General features: G+C 37.6%; 1 long non-coding RNA gene across 1 annotated transcript in view; it reads right to left on the bottom strand.

Moving 5' to 3' along the window:
- LOC138711552 (uncharacterized) overlaps positions 1-21122 on the bottom strand; it is a 92832-nt gene that overhangs the window by 6238 nt on the left and 65472 nt on the right. Inside the window, exons 3-4 of the long non-coding RNA XR_011335376.1 lie at positions 18847-18891; positions 2215-2259 (exon numbers count right to left, since the gene is read on the bottom strand). This is a non-coding gene — a long non-coding RNA (uncharacterized lncRNA). The remainder of the gene's footprint in view (positions 1-2214; positions 2260-18846; positions 18892-21122) is intronic.

The following is a 21122-nucleotide window of genomic DNA, read 5'->3' as shown; positions in this document are numbered from 1 at the left end:
ACTTTTGTATTATGAAATGTGTCTGAAATATCTTGAGCAATTTGAATCTGACAACGTACAGCAAAAGTAAGAATTTTGGAAATAAAATCGTTTAACTATCTTAGCATTCACGTTGTGTAAGGACTGGTGTACAGATAAAAAAAAAAAACATAATGATGAAAAATATATTTGCAAGGAGAACGGGATTTGGAAAAAAAAAAACTGTGAAAATGGACAAATATTTAACAGACAAGAATAATTGTAAACGAGATAATGATGATGAAAATAAGCATTATTAAAGATTGAAGAGATATCTTATAATGTTAAAAAACTGACAAATTTGACGAAATTGCAACGTATCTGAAATGTACCAGAAGATATATAATTACTTGTTGGAGGTGTATAGTTTCTTTGCAATATTTGGTGCAAGAAGTAGGCTATTGTCTTTCTTCCAGCGTTTATTTTTATATTTAAGGACAGGAAGCCCTAGAGAAATTTTATTAATACCGCTGTCACTTGCCATTTCATCAAACATTAAATTATCGATAATGCATGCTCGAACAATAAATTGTAACTAAAGAGAATATGTGTTCCTATGAATGATTACACTGGGTAACAACGAAAATGTTTCTCTCGATATTTTAATTGTTTCTGGTTCAGTTTTTTGCGCTGATTTCAAATCTATAATTACGTTTTCTGAAATGATAACTGTTCCAGAAATACAACGGTATTCTTAATTATGTTTGTTCTACGTTAAAGCATGACTTCCAAAGGTGATTGCAGGAATTCAGCGGATTCTTTCTGTTACGTTTGTGGATATTACATCAGTACAAGGCAGAAGAAGCATGACATCAGACCTGGCACCAAATATTATACAGCTTACTTTGAAGTACCAATACGAGGCCAAGACAATTCATGGGCACCACATGTGTGCTGTGATTCCTGGAAGGATGACTACGAGGATTTCGGAAATGTATGCATTTCGCTGTTTCCAGAATTTGGAGGGAACCAACCAACCATATGATGATGATAGGTTTTTTTACTGGGACTCCAAGGTGGATTCACTAAGTATCCATTATTCCTCTGTTTATGGGACAATCGAGCAACAATGAAACACTACATCCAATGAGAGTGGCCTTTACGTAACAAACTTGTTCCAGGACAACTGAATGTCCTACATGAATCTCTTATTGTGAGGGAAACGATTTTGCTACATCCTTTCCACATTAAATTAGGAATGGGGAAGGTCTGGACTAGTAGCCATATGCTTTGCGATATATTCGCTCCATTTTTCCACATTTAACTGATGCAAAAGTAATTGCTGGAGTGTTTCCTGGATCTCACATTAGACTGATGCTGGAGGCCATAGAGTTGGAACAAAAATGACACCACTCAATCAAGTACCTGGCAAGCATTTCGTGATGTGCACGGCTTCCTAGGCAATAAGAAGAGTGCAAATTACCGAGAGCAGACTGAGAACTTGCTACATACATATCATAACTTAGGTGCAGAATGTCAACAAAGCTGCATTACCTGCACTCCCATTTGGACTTCTTTATGCAGAATCTAGGCGATGTGTCTGAAGAACATGGAAGACGATTCCACCAAGACATGCAAAGTATGGAATTGCGATATCAAGGAAAACGGGATACAGCCATGATGGGAGACTACGTGTGGGGTTTGGTAGGGATAGTAATCAGCAACACAAAAGGAAAGCACGATCACATCTGCATTTCTAATATACTTAATTCAAGACTGTTATTGTATAAATATGTATTGTCCATCGTAAAGATTGTACTATATAGTCATTATTCTTTCTGATAAGCCTAATAAATATGCATATTACTTAAACATATACAGTTAATTTCCCAAAGAACTATTGACGCTACAATGAAAATACTGATATTTCCGAACTCACCGTATGTGATTTATCGATATGAAACCAAAAAAAAAACCAGGAGAAACAAAAATTTGCTCAAAATTTGTTACCCAGTGTTATGAATTAAGGAAAGTTGATGGAAAGGAGACAATGACTCGCTGTAATCATTGTAAAGATGGAACAAAATGGAATTCTTCAGGTAATCTACAAAGTCCGAAACTGGAATCAATATTCTTGTTCTATAATTAAATCGATTAAAAAAATCCGCGAACAATTTTCCAATGGAGATTATGTTAAGGGAAAGCCTGAATGCAACATATTATACCATTAACTATGTTCACTTATCAGTTACTTACCTCTTCCACTAGAATATGCTCCCAAATTCCGTTGACGAATTTGACCTATAAAAAGAAAATAATCGTCAGAACACATGTCATAAAACACTTGCACATCTCTACAAAATAAACAAACAAGTAAATAATAAACGAGCAGGGAGCAAGCAAATAAAAAAATATTCATACAGGCTACACAGCGGACACAATGTCTGGATCCATTTTTGAGTAAACGTTGAAATTTCTTTATTATTTCAGACTGAACTGCTAGTACGTCGAGTAGGGGAAAGTCCCCTAGACACGGACAGCTCCCAGTAGCGGACAAACATAATTCTTGCTATGCCAGGTGGATAATAGTGTGCCGATTAATTTTCGGCACCCTGTGCTCTCCGTATTCATTTTCCTTTCGGTTGATCTATCGTACCCGGTTTCCATTAGGTTCTCCTTCGTATACTCCATTTCCTCTCTAATTTCTTGTATGGATATGGAAAGCGAGATTATTGGTTGAGTTATGGTTGATTCTTATTGGTTATTTTTCTGTTTTCTTATTGGTGTTCTTTTCAAAAATTTTCCGTTACTTGGTTGGCGGCTTCTGTTGACCACGCGGTGGGAAGATTTGGAGTTCGGAGTAGGCAGTCACGGGGAGAGGCTCGGGTTGGGTGCGAGGACATCGGAGAGAGAGGCGCAGTCTGGGGAGTGACGTAGGAGATGGACGTCGGTCAAGCGTCTGGGTTACATTGCGGGTTGTCAGCGCAGTTATAGCCGGGTTTGTGCCTATGTTGGATATTTGTCGTCAGCAGTTAATGTTAATATTAGTCTCTAGCTGTGAGTCCTTGGAGAGCTAGTGCCTGTGTTGGACACTGAAGGATTTGGTGGTTCGTGAGCAAGACGGCGGGCGACCTATTCATTTCGGGACTTGGTGTCTGTGTTCGATATGGCTGTAAATTATGCCGATTCATCGCCCATGTCACATATTCATATAGTTTCTTTGGAAAAGTTCCCGATGAGCAGGTTATAATGGGACTTCGCTTAACTCTCCGCAGACCGAGTGCATGGTCGAGTACAGAGAAGCTGCCGGCAAGGACAGGCACGATGCAAGCATTGTGTCGGAGGAATGTTTATGTCGCTCAGTGATCACATGAACTAGTGGACGACGAGTGATTGTGGACTGACTGAATGTGCTTTATGGAAAAGCTGGTGTTTAGTTACTTTTCCATTCCCCACGACTACAGGGTGACTGCGGCATGTGGAAACGTGGCACTTGGGATTTGTTATATCTCGGTGTGCTCACATCAGTTTTTCAGTTATTTTCTAGAGATCGCGGGACAAATGAACTTCCCCATGACTTGCTGGTCAGGCTGGGATCAGTGGAGATAGCCGTTCAGTGAGTAACGCCTCAGCCAACTATCGGCGATCACCGAGGATCAGCACTGCAGTGCGAGAGCGTCCTGTGGATGGCGGCGATCGTTTATGGATGAGTCGGCCGTGGGGTCACCAAGCTATTCAGAGCGGGTTGAGATGCTGCAAATTAGCTTTCTGTCTGCGCATACTGATTAGCAGCATCTCGATGCTGCCTAGAGACCGGCAAATCACACAAGACTCACGCCCGTACCCGGTTGCCGTCAGGCTTGGGTTCCGGTGACGCTACAAAGCAAGTTAACTTTTAGCCTGAAGCCATTGAGCCCGGGTTTTATAGGTTCAGTCCAGGCCGGACCCAAGAAAGCCTGCCTGTTTGCTCGTATTATAAGGCAGAGTGACTTGCATTCACGGAAGACAGTCTGCGCTGGTTAAAATGAAACAGTACTAGTTTGAAACCTAAGTTCGTTGGCTATTTAGTCACTTCAAAAAATCTTTATCTTATGGTCCAACACGGCAGATATTTCTTGATTAAAGAAACACAGTTTTACGATTTATTGTGCTACAGAATTCATAAAATTATAAGACAATATTATACATTTCATATTCCTGCAAAGTGCATCTGACTCAACAAAATAGTAACATTTCGTAACTTGTGACTAGTTGGGGAGAGGAGAGGAGAGGAGAGGAGAGGAGAGGAGAGGAGAGGAGAGGAGAGGAGAGGAGAGGAGAGGAGAGGAGAGGAGAGGAGAGGAGAGGAGAGGAGAGGAGAGGAGAGGAGAGGAGAGGAGGAAATATGTTGAAAAGATATTGGTAACAATTATTGTGAATATCAACAACTATTATAGAAAAATATTTCATTTTAACTTTCTCCTATCAACAATTAAAAGCTTTATGAATACCTGTAAACTGTATAAAAGTTTTTCGTTCTTCAGAATACTGATTTGCTATTTAAATTCTGAGGGACAGATTTGTTCTCATTTATGAAGCTGAAAGTTTGAATGGTTTGCATTAAATTTATATTACTACGATGAAAAGGAAAGTGCAAGTAATTTATAATAACTGTTGGCATTTAATGGATATTATGTTGACGAGAAATAGTTTGCTGTGTCTTTATTAACGGTACGTTTCAGAAGACAACAAATTAAGTTTTCAGTAGTTTGTCTATATCTATAGGCTTTTGTCAGGTTTGAATGACTTGGTTCATATTTATCATGCATCTGAAAGCAACAGTCTGCTGCAGGTCGGCGGAATCCAACAGGCCTTTTCGGATCACTCTTAGGACTGTTTGGGAGTCACGTGCAACCACACTGCCTGCCTGCTTGAGAGGGAAGGTTGCAGGCGGGCGAACGATACGAAGCGTAAGCCCGCTCACGGACGTAAACAGTTACGGGCAAGCCTGATCGAGTTCGCCGGCTCTACTGCCTGTAAGTGTCGGTGCATCGCCGGCGGTATGCTATGATGAGCGGGCTCTACTGCCTGTATGCGTCGGTGCATCGCCGGCGGTATGCTATGATGAGCGGGCTCTACTGCCTGTAAGTGTCGGTGCATCGCCGGCGGTATGCTATGATGAGCGGGCTCTACTGCCTGTATGCGTCGGTGCATCGCCGGCGGTATGCTATGATGAGCGGGCTCTACTGCCTGTATGTGTCGGTGCATCGCCGGCGGTATGCTATGATGAGCGGACGGCGACCTAGTTGCCACAAGATATGCGTGGTTTTTCCCCCGAGACCTCTCTGCCTGTTCTACGCTTTTGAGTGTTGTCGTTTTATGGTTATGAATGATTGCTATTATATTCTTGCTTGTGTGGGTTGTAGGGGGTTGTGGATGGGTTGAGTGATATTCTGTCTGAGTACACAATTGAGTATGACAGATTTTCATTGCATTCTTGTTGGAGTACTTTGTCTGGTTGTGCGTGATTTGGGGGTTTTCTGTCTGCGCACAGAATTTATATTATTTATATTTATGTACTAGATTTAGTCATATCTTTAAAAATTGTTATTAAAGCGGCCGTTGATATTTAACCATATTGGTTTATTAACTTACCCACCGTCCAACAACAAGTTTCGTAGTTACGCAAGATCTTTGACGGACACGGACCCGGTGCCCCTCCCTAAAAGGGGCCCCAAAAAGGTCACACGCCACAACAGACGGCAACTATTTATCGTTAAAAAGTAATTGTTGGTTCACTGGATTCGACAGGTTGAGACATCCTCTACAGTAGATTACGTGGATTTTAGTGTGAGGTTATGTTTTCCATCTGCTATGTATTATTTTCTACACTTTATGCTGTCTCGTGAGGCGACCGTAGCGTTTGTGATATGTAGTTACTGGATTGTGTATTAAAAGGGTTTATGTACTATATGGCTTTGATTTGCGAGTGACTATGATTGGAAGCGGGAAATTTTAGGTCAGCGTGCTAGTCATTCTGTATCGGGCAGTATCTGTTCTCCCAGTACCGAACAAGAAAATATCATCAAGGATAAGATTTCACAACCTATTTCTTATTTCAAGACCTTTATTCTGACGTGGAAAATAATAAGAGAGGCAGATGTGAAGAGAATAATATGAAATGTGCATTGCGGAAAGTTACGGAACAGGGATCACTATCAGAGAGACAGCTGCGCATGTCCCGTTCCTGAGGAGACATAGTTAAGGAACTAAAATCAGGGAATTCAATTACTACAGTGCAAATCTGGTAAAGAAAATGGAATCGTAAAAAGAACTATCGACTTTAACGTATAGAATGCATAATCTCTTTGAAAGCAATGATAAATGCTGGGTACAGTGGATTGTATGTGCAGATTGGGCGCATTTGGACTGTACTGATTCAGATAACATAGATTGTTTTGTATGTTCATTGTGAGTCAACCCAATAATTGTCCCACACAATCATTCTCTTCAAGTAGTATGGCAAAGGATTGTTGTGGCATCAGAAATGTCCACTTTCGATTGAAAACACTTTCATCCTAATGATTCTTTCTTTTTAATTGCTTGTATTTGTTTTAAATTGTGTAACAAATAGTGTTTACTGCATGTCCGACACTGGGATTCATTATTTTTTTGCAGTGCTCTAATATCAAGGTTGTTTAACTTTAATTTGTTCATGTAATTTGTCTTAACTGTAGGCCATTAAATTCATGGAGATTGTGACAGGGAGAGTCAACTGATCATATTTGCAGTACTATTCTTGGAATTAGTCACTTAAATTTTCCACAATTGTTGAAAAGGCTTAAGTGTCCGGTAGCCTACTGGGAGACCTTTCCCTACTGAAGAACGTGTGGCTATTGTCGTTGCCCGACTGTGCCTTTTAACATTATCTAGAGGTGCAACAGGAGTTTACACGTAAACTACAAAAACCGGAGCCAACACAAGCAAATATCCGACTCCTTGTCAATAAATTAAAAAAACAGGAAACGCTGCCGATGAGCCACGTTTTGGTAGACTTCCTATGCCCTAGCAGACTAAGGATCGTATTCGAGAAGTCATCGAGAGCAGCCCTCGAGCATCTAGTCATCGTCCAATTATGTAACCAGCTGATCAACTGTTTGAAGTTCACACAAAAAAGCAACCTTATCACATTCAGGGGTTGCGACAAAGATTACGCAGCTCATAGGGAGTGTGTTAGGATTTAAGACCAATAGTAAATTTAATGTATGACTGGGTTCACAAAAGCACTGTTTGTCTGTTGATGTTCGCAGAAAGTGCCGCCATTACAGGTGACATTTATATGAGTATGCTGGAAAATCTATTGAATTACAGTCACAACAGGATTATACTGTCGACACCGTTACCTTTCAGCAAGATGGAGCACCCTCCATTTCCTCATTTTGCGTTAGTTGTGATAAAATTCCTCAACCAACGCTTTTCTAACAGATGAATAGGCAAAGGTTCAACACTAGCATGGTCACTGCCATCACGCTCACTAATTTGACGCTCTTAGATATTTTTTGCTTTGGGTGTCATCAAGTCAAGCGTGTATAAAATCGAAGTAAGAAATCTACAGGACCTGAAGAATCGGATTTCACACGCATCTGCAGCGACATGCTTGCTTAGGGCTTCATTCATGCTGGGCATAATGCTTTGACGTGAAGAGCGGTCATATTGAATTATGATGACTTACATATGTCGTAACAATAGCTCTATATAAAGTTCATGCCAAAATAACCATTATTTCATTAAAATGGAACCAGACATTATGTATGTATGTATGTATTTATGTATGTATTTTTTAATTCTTATTATTGGGTTATTTTACGACGCTATATCAACATCTAGGTTATTTAGCGTCTGAATGAAATTAAGGTGATAATGCCGGTGAAATGAGTCCGGGGTCCAGCACCGAAAGTTACCCAGCATTTGCTCATATTGGGTTGAGAGAAAACCCTGGAAAAAACCTCAACCAGGTAACTTTCCCGACCGGGATTCGAACCCGGGCCACTTGGTTTCGCGGCCAGACGCGCTGACCGTTACTCCACAGGTGTGGACTGTATGTATGTATGTATGTATGTATGTATGTATGTATGTATGTATGTATGATTTACGACGAATTGGAGAAAGCGAAGAGACACATTTTAAATCTGGATATGGAAAGAGTTGGTGAAGAAATCGCCAACACTGATCAGGAAGAGAAAAATTAATTGGTTTGGTCACTGGCTGAGAAGAATGTCAACTGAAGGATGCACTGGAAGGAATGGTGAACGGGAGAAAAGTTCGGGCAGAAGAACATATCAGATGATAAACGACATTAAGATGTATGGATCATATGAGAAGACAAAGAGGAAGGCAGAAAATAGGAAAGACTGGAGAAAGCTGGGTTTGCAGTGAAAGACCTACCCTTGGACCGAACACTGAATGAATAAATTAATAAATGAATTAATTGATGAATGAATGAATTAATTAATTAATATACAGGGTGGAAGCGAAACAACGTTCCTGATTGAAAGGCACGATAGGTTACACGCAAATGAATAGAAAACCTATATTACGTTTTGTGATTAAATACACGGTTAATTAGAAAAATAAGTTGGAAGTTTCAGCAGTCCGGCAACATCGCCACTCACACACACTTGTCGTGATACAGATGTAAGAGGTCAACGAACTCGGTGTGTCGCTAGACGAGCTGTTCTCTGCGCAGTGTTGCAACGTGCAATGGCTCGCAATGAGGGACTTTAAAATTAAATTTACACGAAAATCGTCCACAATATTGAAATACGCCAGAGGGATGAATTATTCTTTATTAGATTTTCTATCGATATGGACAAAAATAACGATCTTACTTGCAGTAGTTACAGAACAATAGGCTGTTAAAAATTCGAAAAAAAAAAAATTATTTTCTGAAAAAAAAATATTATTAACTTTGCACCAATATGATATTATAGTTTATTGTTACATACTCATTCATGACTATGAATCAAATTACATAATCCAAAAGCCTGAACTACACAGAATCACCGACTTTGGCTACTTCGTAATAGGGAGCCACGAGTCTGAGGATCATAAACCAAGCTGTCTGACATTATTCAGCGACAGATATCAGCGGACTAAAATTAATAATTCCCCGATTTTATTTATCTCCTTAGTAGATATTAGCCTAAGCTTTTGTGTCCTGGTGTGTTGTTACTTTCAATAACTGTCCAATTCCTCTGTAATTTACACGAAGACATGCACAAAACTTGTCAGATATTTAATACTGACTTACAAACCTCTTGCAGTACGAAATGGCACCGCCATGATCTTCAGTAATAATTTCAATGTTATGATGTACAGAAACATTAATAACTTTATTTTGGAACACGAAAATGAAATGATTTTTCCTGGGAGGAACTGGTGCAGAGAAATGAAATATAGCAATGAAAAATGTGTTTGTTTTAAGAAAAAGAAATCGTGGTTTGATGAATATTGTTGCAGGATAGTAGAAAGAAGAAAACAGGCAAAATTGAAATTCTTACAGGATCCAGTTGAGGCGAATAGAGGTATTTATTTCAATCAAAGACGGGAAGCGAGTCGTACACTTAGGAGTTCAAACAGAGTTACTTGAAGCAGAACTGAATGCGAATATAAACAAATAGAAGGTATAAAAACATCAGAGATTTATATAAGGGTATAAAGGAATTTAAGAACGGATATCAGGCAAGGGTAAACGTGATCAAGGATGAGAATGGTGACTTGCTTGCAGACTCTCATTGAATCCTGAACAGATGCAAAAAACTAGTTTGGGAAATTACTAAATGTACAAAGGCCAAATAGAAATGATCGGGACGAAATTCAAATACAAGTTGCTGTGACATTTATACCCGAATCAACACTATCTGAAATCGAAACTGCGATAGAAAATCTGAAAAACTACAAGTCTCCAGGTATCGATCAAATTCCAGCAGAATTAATACAAGAGGGTGGAAGTGAATTATCTAGCGAAATTGATAAACTTGTACTTGCTATTTGGGAAAAGGAAATTGTACCAGAACAATGGAAGGAATCCATAATTGTACCTATTTTTAAGAAGGGGGACAAGACTAACTGTAGTAACTTTCGAGGAATATCACTTTTGTTGACGTCGTACAAAATTTTGTCAAATATTCTGTTGAGAAGATTAACTCCATACTTAGATCAAATTACTGGTTATCATCAGTGTGGTTTCAGACTTATAGATCGACTATTGATCAGATTTTTTTATTCGACAGATATTGGAAAAAAATGGGACTATAAGGGTGCAGTATATCAGTTATTCATAGATTTCAAAAAAGGCATATGACTCGTTGTAGAGAGAAGTTTTAAATAATATTCTTATTGAATTTGGTATTCCCAAGAAACTAGTTAAATCAATTAAAATGTGTCTCAGTGAAATTTACAGCAGAGTCCGTAAGGGTCAGTTTCTGTCAGATGCGTTTCCAATTCACTGCGGGCTAAAGCAAGGAGATGCACTATCACCTTTACTTTTTAACTTTGCTCTAGAGTATGCCATTAGGAAAGTCCAGGATAACAGGGAGGGTTTGGAATTGAACGGGTTACATCAGCTGCTTGTCTATGCGGATGACATGAATATGTTACGAGAAAATCCACAAACGATTAGGAAAAATACGGGAATTTTACTTGAAGCAAGTAAAGAGATAGGTTTGGAAGTAAATCCCGAAAAGACTAAGTATATTACTATGTCTCGTGACCAGAATATTGTACGAAATGTAAATATAAAAATTGGAAATTTTTCCTTTGGAGAGGTGGAAAAATTTAAATACCTGGGAGCAACAGTAACAAATATAAATGATAGTCGGGAGGAAATTAAACACAGAATAAATATGGGAAATGCCTATTATTATTATTCAGTTGAGAAGCTTTTATCATCCAGTCTGCTGTCAAAAAATCTGAAAGTTAGAATTTATAAAACAGTTATAGTACCGGTTGTTCCATATGGTTGTGAAACTTGGACTCTCACTTTGAGAGAGGAACATAGATTAAGGGTGTTTGAGAATAAGCATCGTAAGAAAATATTTGGGGCTAAGAGGGATGAAGTTACAGGAGAATGGAGGAAGTTACACAACACAGAACTGCACGCATTGTATTCTTCACCTGACATAATTAGGAACACTAAATCCAGATATTTGAGATGGGGAGGGCATGTAGCACGTATGGGCGCATGCAGAAATGCTTATAGAGTGTTAGTTGGGAGGCCGGAGGGAAAAAGACCTTTGGGGAGGCCGAGATGTAGATGGGAAGATAATATTAAAATGGATTTGAGGGAGATGGGATATGATGGTAGAGAATGAATTAATCTTGCTCAGGATAGGGACCAATGGCGGGCTAATGTGAGGGCGGCAATGAACCTCCGGGTTCCTTAAAAGCCAGTAAGTAAGAAGTTTGCGAGTGTTTATTGGGAAATAATCTAGAAATACAATTGAGATTTTGAATGAAATTTGGAGCTTATTTATTAGGATACAGTTTAGAAATAGAGATTTTAAAATATGTCCGATAAATCCGAAGTCCGTTGAATCGATGTCCGTTAAATCGAAAGTCTACTGTATTAGTATGGAAAGGATAAAAAATGAACTCATATGGAAAAGTCTGAAAACGTGTTAAAGTGATGGTGGACCGACAAGCAGGAATGTGAAGGTTCAGCATGACTAAAATTGGAAAGTTGCCTGAAAATAAATATAATATCATACCATACCACACCACAATACTAGTGCTGCTCATCGGAGTGACTACTACCGCGGAGGAATCGGAGATTACGAATAAAGCCCTCCACCGGTGATCTCCGGCACTATCGTAGGTGGAACAGGGAAAATACGGAGGGATGCGGTGGTTCGGAGCGAAGTGAAGGTCGAGGACGTAGAGCTGAAGGACGACCGACGCGTACGGACTGAGGGTAGTTGTGAGTGGAATAAAATGGTACTAAATCGTATATCCGTCGCATGGGAATTCTTTAATTTAGTTGGAGATAATAATAAAGTCGCACGCTGTCGGCGAATTTACTCTAAGGGTGGTGGTACTTCAAATTTGTTAGACCATTTGAAGCGATCGCACAATCGCGAACTTGAAGAAACTAAGTAAGTAAATTTAACTATTAAAATACACTTCTGATCTCTTTTAAAAAGTGTGTTTACTTTGATTTATACTGTATATAATAAAAAGTGTATTTACTTTGATTTATACTGTATATAATAAAAAGTGCGTTTACTTTGATTTATACTGTATATAATAAAAAGTGTGTTTACTTTGATTTATACTGTATATAATAAAAAGTGCGTTTACTTTGATTTATACTGTATATAATAAAAAGTGTGTTTACTTTGATTTATACTGTATATAATAAAAAGTGTGTTTACTTTGATTTATACTGTATATAATAAAAAGTGCGTTTACTTTGATTTATACTGTATATAATAAAAAGTGTGTTTACTTTGATTTATACTGTATATAATAAAAAGTGTGTTTACTTTGATTTATATATAAAAGTTCTAATAAATAATTTCGTGGTGTTGTGTGCAGACAGAGTAACATTGCGAATGAAAAACTGAGAGGCAGAAGAATTTCAGCAAAAAGGACCCTCTGAGATTGATCCAGCATATTGCTACGAGATGAAACTCCAAACTTCAGTGATGAGCCGCTTACTTGAAATGAAATATGAGTTGGTGATTGTGTTGTCAGAAAAGCCAAACGCTCCTAGGACACTAACAGGTCCGTATTTGGAAATCTCTATGGCGTGGACCAGGTTAGATAGATTCTCTGAGTAGGTCTAAATTTTAAAATGTAGGCATGTAAGTGTTTAGGCTAACATTAAGAGTCGCGGTTGTGGTACTCGTACTTGCTGTCAAAAATAAATTATTACCATTCAGATACACATTGACGGTTAATTAGTGATATCGATTTCGTAGTTTTAAAATTACGCAAAACATTTGATACGATTTCTTTTAACTGCTTTAGTGCTATTGTTCCGAAGGTTCACAGTCTAGAAAAAAAATTCTTGAAATTTCTATAAAACGTAACTTTCGAGGCAATAAAAATCATACATAATTATGGAATATTTAAAAGGCAACTTGAGTTAACAGATTAAAATATTGAGTTTCATTCTGAAACTAAAGAAACGTGTGGTAATAATATAATTACAATTATCCTTAAGTTGATATCCGCTTATATTTTTTATTACAGAGGAAGAGTGACGCGTTTTAGAAGAGACAGTTCAAATACTGACACCCTTTAACACAATGATCACAATCCTGTCTGGTGAAGAATCTCAATAAATTATTTTGGACAGTAAACTTTAACCCATTGATACCACACGTTTCTTTTGTCCCATTCTGAAACTCCCTTAATATATTTTACGTTAAACTAAACCGATTAGAATAATAATTGACAAAAACTGTTTGTGAATAAACGAGTGTTTACTGTACAGGCAAATTATAAATGTTTACATTAGCTACTGAAAAGCTTTACTTCTGCGTTAGTTTTCAGTTAATTTTAATGTTATTAATTTGATCAATGATATAAAACTAATACGCCTTTCCACATATACTATGAATTTCAAAACTAGAAAAAAAATCTGTCAGCTAACATAATAATTCAGGCAAAACAAGAAAAAAAGAAGAGCCAAAGAGAGAGAGAGGTAAATAAAAAAGAGAAAATAAACAAAAAAAATTACGCACTTATTCTAAAAGATACGCGGACTCCAATCACTACCCGATCAGCAGTAGTGTCAGAGTTGTAAGCTCCAAAACCGGTTGTGGAGCTAGAGTCAGTGCGTGAACTTGCTTATGTCTGTGGAAACACCGGAGCACGCAGCGAGTCTAGTGGAGCGCTCCGCTCCGTTTAGTCTCTGTCTAACAACGCTGCCTTAAAGGAATGCTCAGCGGAAAATGCATGTCTGCGCCACAGCACATATGCAACCTGCGCTGCATCAATCGGAGATAACCAGACGTCTCCGATTGAAAGCGCGCAAACAACCGCTCCGGAGAAAACCTAATCATAAGCAGCACTACACACTACACTACACTACACTATATATATCATATCGTACCATATCAGGCATAAAACGAATTGTGTTTTTATAGCGTTTATTTTTATCACCCCTGCTTGAGCGTATCCGATGACTGCTTATACTGCCTACTCATAAGACGATTTTACGAGTAACAATACTTTCGCTGAAATGATAATGGCAGCACCAAATAGATTATGTGCATCCATGTCTGCTCCCAACTATGGAAAAAAAAAGTTCTGTTTTGTGCCAATGTGACATATAGAAGTGTGTTAGGAATAATAACCGTCAGAAACTTGTGACAGAAACTCTTGTGGATAAATTCGTGAAACCCGTACTTAGTAATCTAAGGAAGTTCCACACCGAGAAAGTTTTTCGGTTGTCTTGTTTTTTGAAGAGCAAAGAATGTAACGGAATAACGAAGAGGAAGAAGAAGCTATTACAGCAGCGAAACAAAGCAGCATTCTAATCACATACTATAATCATGAAGCATAGGCTAGGACTGATATCCACAAGCGATTGCACTTGCCGTTAGGAGCTGCCAAATTCGATTTTTTTTCTATTCGTTACATGTTTGACCATTGCATGACCCGGCGATATAAGCAGTCATGGAATGCATAAATGCGTTCGGGCAGGCAAGGATTCTTATATTTGAAACAGTAAGCCCTAGAGCAGCGGTGGCGAAAATGTAATCCTGCGCCGAGCCACTGTGTAACCTGCAACGTGCATAGCACCTATGGAGGGAGGCGGACACCCGAAGGGGAAGTGCAGCAACTGTCTGACTTATTAACGGATTTTCATTTTCCTTATGTCTAGCATTTAAATATAATTTTATACATTACAAGGCTACAAAACTAATGTTTAGTACGTGTATCGAAGAAAGAAATGAACAATAAATGAACAATATCACAACCTAAAATTAACTGTCTTCAGAATGTCTCTGCAACAAAGTTTCAAAATCAGGAATTATGTCACTTACCGCCAGTCGTAGTTGATCACGAAGTTATTTGTCTGTCAGTCGTGATCTAAATTTGGTTTTTACTATTTTAATTGTTGAAAATAATTTTTCACAAACGTAAGTTGTAGCGAACATGGCTTCAACAGAGCAAGCGAAAGAACGAAGCTTCGGATATTTATCTTTTGGCAAAGACTTGAAAGTTCAACATTTGTCAAGTCCTTGCATCTGGCTTTCATTTGACATCACATTGTACATCAGTGAGTTCAAATTGAAGAGCTAACCGCATTATTCGTACATCTGCTGAAAAAGGGTCCACGTACAAAGATGATGATGATGATGATGATGATAACAACAACAATAACACTTAACCTTTTAATGTTTCATCAGTAACATGTAGTCTAATGTCGTTTTATGTTATAGGGTAAACAATGGTAATTTCGTGATAATATCATGAAAATTCATTTAAAATGCGAATGTGTAAATATATCCTCATTCCGATTTTTTCATCTAAAAGACGATAATTTGCTGTACAAATCTGGAGACAAAAAGGTTGGACATGTTCTTGAACAAGTGCCAAAAACTTCTTTTACAACTTAAGCTAAAAGGTTGGTTATTTCGTGATAACCTTGGTAATTTCGTGATATTACATTGATAATTTCGTGAGAGGTAGAAGAACTGTGGAAAAATTTATTAAAGTCAAATGAAATTCTCATTAATTGTTACAAGACTTCAAACATAGTAATTCCGTCTAATATTCATAGCAAGAAAACATAATAAGAAAGAAATCAAAGTACGAATTGTAATTGAAAAGGGATCTTCTTTGTCTGAAAGGATGAACACTTTTATTACGGACTTTACTATAGCCTATATTACTAGGGTAATTCCAAAAGTAATGCATAACATTTGTTTAAAAATTATATTTTTATCCTACAGCTTTGCTATTTTCACAGAATATAGATGCATCCTTTAGGAATAAACTGTCACTTTTCCACATAATCCCCGTCCCTTCCAACTGCTTTACGTAACCTAGGGACGACGGCCTGTAGACCAGCACGGTTAAAAGTCTGGACCAACACGTCTGAGCCACTCTTTAGCGGTGTGCACAAGGGAGTCATCTTCTAGCCTCGTTCCGCGAAGGGATCCTTCAATTTATCAAAGAGATGGTAATCGCATGATGCCAGTTCAGGACTGTAAGGCGGATGTTTCAGTGTTGTCTATCCGAATTTTCTGATCTGGTCTGTGGTCTTGTGACTGACATATGGCTGTGCGTTGTCGTGCAATAGCAGAACATCCTGCTTCTCCCGACGTCGTCGAACACGACTCAGTCGAGCTTGAAGTTTCTTGAGAGTTGCCACATACATGTTAGAATTAATGGTGGTTCCGTGTGGCATGATGTCCACACGCAAGAGTCCTTCTGAATCGAAAAACACAGTAGCCATAACTTTTCCTGCCGAAGGTGTACTTTTGAATTTCTATTTCTTTGGTGAATTTGCATGATGCCAGTCCATTGTCTGCTTCTGTCTCCGGTCCAAAATGGTGGAGCCATGTTTCGTCTTCTGTCACAATTCTTGCAAGTAAGTCATCTAGCACTTATCATTGGCACTTAGCATGATAACAAATCAAACAGAAGCTACACTGAACCCACTGCGTCCCCCTTTTCTTTTTGTTATCACATCTTATCTTCAGATTTCTAAAATTCGTATTGTAATACAATTTTAAAAAAGTATAAAAAGTAACGCTTAATGCTCAACAAAATTTCGCCTCAAACAGCTAAGATTTCTATCAGTAAAGCTAAGCCTATATGGCGACTACATCTGTATCTAAAATTCCAAAAACATTTCCTAAAATTTTATGAAAATACAATAGATATTTGTATCAAATATCATATGCTTACCTTTAGGAATAAGCCTGTAATGTAATTACAAACATCCACAAAATTTGTACGCCTGAGAAGTAGACGCAAACTTGCTCTCTCCAAACATAAAAGCTCACTGAAGCATCTACAATAGTCACACAAAGCGTGGCTGTATGTTTCTGGAACCTGGACAACATATGTGTTATGCCCAGGGCTAGGCTAGCAGATGCTCAAAATGTCCTTCTCTGCACGAACACACGCTTCAGCACGCCGCGCCGTCTGACCTCTCGCTGCACGTTATCCAATTCGTGCTGGTGTATCTCCATTGCAGCCGTGTTAAACTTTGCAACGAGCTCTTCCCTGCTTGCTATCTCAGTTTGGTACACTTTCTCCTTCATGCAGCCCCAAAGAAAGAAGTCCAATGGTGTTAGGTCTGTAACTCGTTAAGAACGCCCTGTAGCATGATTTCCTGTGGAGTATTAAATTTGAAACAGGAACAGTGTCAGCGGAATACACGGTCTTGAGATGCTTAGCCAGCGTTGTAGTCTTGTCGGGCGTGTGGTAAATCACTGCCTACAATGAAGTATTCTTACGCCACAGATCATTGCTGGCTAATCGCATTGGTCCAGTAGAACAAAGCATGCATTTTAATTGGTTAAAATTATATCACGCATTGTTCGAAATCTTTTCTTGCGCGTAATCTCATTATAGCGACTTATCACTGTATTGCACGGAATAAAATTAAATGTAAGAGATGTTTGATTAAGACGACATCTGTAAGTACGTGAAATCAAAAGTGCTTTTAAGCCCATCTCACCTGGTGGATGGCGTGGTCGGTACCCCGGGCGGGAAACGGATAACGAAACAAAAATTGTTGGTGAGGAGGCGCGGCAGTGAGTGGAGACTGACGGAGGGCGTTAATCGGGTCTTTTTGGTAAAGAAGAGACTGTAGCGTGATGGCGTCGGCGGAAGAAAACGAAATGCCTTGTAAGTAACTTTGATTGTACATTATTTTGTAAATATATAATAATTCAAGTAGAGTTTACAATACTGCAATCATTTCTAACCATGTAGTTTTCCTATAGAATCCTGAGAGCTCCAGCTCTTCCACCAAATAGTTTTCCCTTGTTGTGTACAATGGCGGTGTGAGAAATCCTGATGAGGAGGAGCAGAAATCGAGCGCAGCAGTCATCCGTTTAGCAAGTCAACCGACTTAAGTGACGGTCGCACAACTTATGAAATCCCTTGGCGGAAATTTGAATCTCGTAACACCATTGGTTAGTTCACGAAAGAGCAAAGAAAAAGTATCACGAAATAACCACTGCCACGAAATTACCAATCTTTACCCTACAACCGTTTCCTCTTAATACTTGTGAAAAAATCATACATTTAATATTCTCATCATATTGACAGCAAAAAAAATACGTCCTCCCATCCTACTTGGAACTTTCGTACATGGTTTCAAGAGAGATATATGCCACTCGCAGGTCAGAGACAAATACAAATGGAATGGAGTTTGACTCCAGTGAGTGAGAGGGTGGGAGTTGGCGGAGGTTAGAAGCAAGCGAAATGCATAGCTATCACTGCGAGCCACAATGTCTCGCGAGTCACGTTCTCGCCACGGCTGCCCTAGAGAAATATTTTATCAATACCGCTGTCACATGCCTTTTCGTAAAAAAAATTCAATCATCAGTAATTCATACTTTAATAACAAATTGTAACAGAAAGAACTGTGAATGCCTATGAATGATTACATATTAACAAAAGTGGATAGAAAGAGGACAATAAGTCGTAGTACCATTGTTGAGATGGAAGAAAATATAACTTTTGAGGTAAGGTATACTAATCCGAAACTGGTATGAATATTTATGTTCTAAAATTAAATCTACTTTAGAGTATTTTTTTTTCCGGTGAACACTTTACCAATTTGGATCCAGTTATACTACTATTAAAGAAGATCCTGTAAGAAACATGTTATACTATTACATCTATAGCTATGTACACTCATGAGTTACTTACCATCCTACGAAGCTCACAAATGTGGACAGTCCCGAAAAACAGGTCCTGTAAAAGAAAAAAAAAAACTGGTAAAAATTGTGCTTCAATAAACGCCATTGTAAGAGTTACTCATTGGGACCAATGCTAAGAAGACCAAACCAAGAACAAAATAATGTTTCAACTTAACACTTGCCATCCACAAATTTTCATGTTAGACGATAACAACAAAACAACAGATATCAATACACTGAATTTAATATTCCACTCTTTTTATTAATCTTTTAATCTTCTTAGTAAAACTTATGCTTCAGTGGCTTGGTTCGTATAAATGAGTGCCGTCACTTTCAACATCTGTCCGATTGAAGGGCTTCCTACAAAAGCGGTGTGCTCCATTTTTGGCCAAATTAATGTTTTGCTTGTTTCATACATTAAAAAATATACCCGACCTTTTAGTACAAGAACGGTGTGGTATGATTGCGAGCATTTGGTAATGAGTTGTAGTTGAATTGGAGCGGAACTCAATCGTTTCATTGCAAAAAGGAGGCAGCTATAATATAATATAATTTATAAAACAGTTATATTACCGGTTCTTCTGTATGGTTGTGGAACTTGGACTCTCACTCTGAGAGAGGAACATAGGTTCAGGGTGTTTGAGAATAAGGTGCTTAGGAAAATATTTGGGGCTAAGCGGGATGAAGTTACAGGAGAATGGAGAAAGTTACATAACACAGAAATGCACGCATTGTATTCTTCACCTGACATAATTAGGAACATTAAATCCAGACGTTCGAGATGGGCAGGGCATGTAGCACGTATGGGCGAATCCAGAAATGCATATAGAGTGTTAGTTGGGAGACCGGAGGGAAAAAGACCTTTAGGAAGGCCGAGACGTAGGTGGGAGGATAATATTAAAATGGATTTGAGGGAGGTGGGGTATGATGATAGAGACTGGATTAATCTTGCACAGGATAGGGACCGCTGGTGGGCTTATGTGAGGGCGGCAATGAACCTTCGGGTTCCTTAAAAGCCATTTGTAAGTAATATAATATAATATAATATAATATAATATAATATAATATAATATAATATAATATAATATAATATAACAAAACATAATATAATATAATATAATATAATATAATATAATATAATATAATATAATATAACATAATATAATATAATATAATGTAATATAACATAATATAACATAACATAACATAACGTAACATAACATAACATAACATAATATAATATAATATAATATAACATAACATAACATAACATAACTTACATAATATAACATAACATAACATAACATAACATAATATAATATAATATAACATAACATAATATAATATAATATAACATAACATAATATAATATAATATAATATAACAAAACAAAACAAAACAAAACAAATTATAATATAATATAATATAATATAATATAATATAATATAATATAATATAATATAATATAATATAATATAATATAATATAACATAACATAACATAACATAATATAATATAATATAATATAATATAATATAATATAATATAATATAATATAATATAATATAACATAACATCATATAATATAATATACAGTGTATGTACAGGATGGTCCAATTAACTCTTTCATCTCCGACAGCGTGTGAAATATTTCATATAATAGACAAACCGACAATTACAAGTTAAATTAAATCGAAGCGGACATCTGATGCATGTAATGTATTGCTTGTACATAAAATACTTTTCAAGATATTAGAGTCAACTTCCTTTTTTTAATGGCAACCAACTAGCCTATGTTTTGTATTGCAAATGTTGTGTTAGCTCTGTCCACTAACAACTGACTACTTTACAGACTGTTTGAATGTCACCGGTAAGACTAAACATAAACAATATCTGACGCACCCTTTCTTATGTCTAGTTTATAATGTTGACGTAATTGAAGATCGAACACACCCACAGTATTGTACACTAACCAATACAACCCTCAATTCTTCAGTTCTGTGCTGGACAATTGAATGGTAATACATCGGCGAGAAATCTGATTGCATACCAGAAATTTTGTGTTTTGTTTTTTGCAAATAGTTGTTTATTGTACACAACTTTTATGTCTCACTTCACCATGTGCAACATTTACATATTATTAAAATACACAGGATATTGTGATTGTAATTTAATTGACGCTCAACTCTAACCAGAATTGTCCTCCCTCTGTTCGATCCTCGGTCAGACATTGCTCATGTTTACTCTTACCGATGACGTTCAAACAGTCAGTAGGGTAGCCAGTTG

Source organism: Periplaneta americana, chromosome 13 (assembly GCF_040183065.1).
Source record: "Periplaneta americana isolate PAMFEO1 chromosome 13, P.americana_PAMFEO1_priV1, whole genome shotgun sequence".
Classification (NCBI taxonomy): domain Eukaryota; kingdom Metazoa; phylum Arthropoda; class Insecta; order Blattodea; family Blattidae; genus Periplaneta; species Periplaneta americana.
The sequence above is the reverse complement of the archived record's forward strand: the minus strand, read 5'-3'. Positions and strand labels throughout refer to the sequence as shown.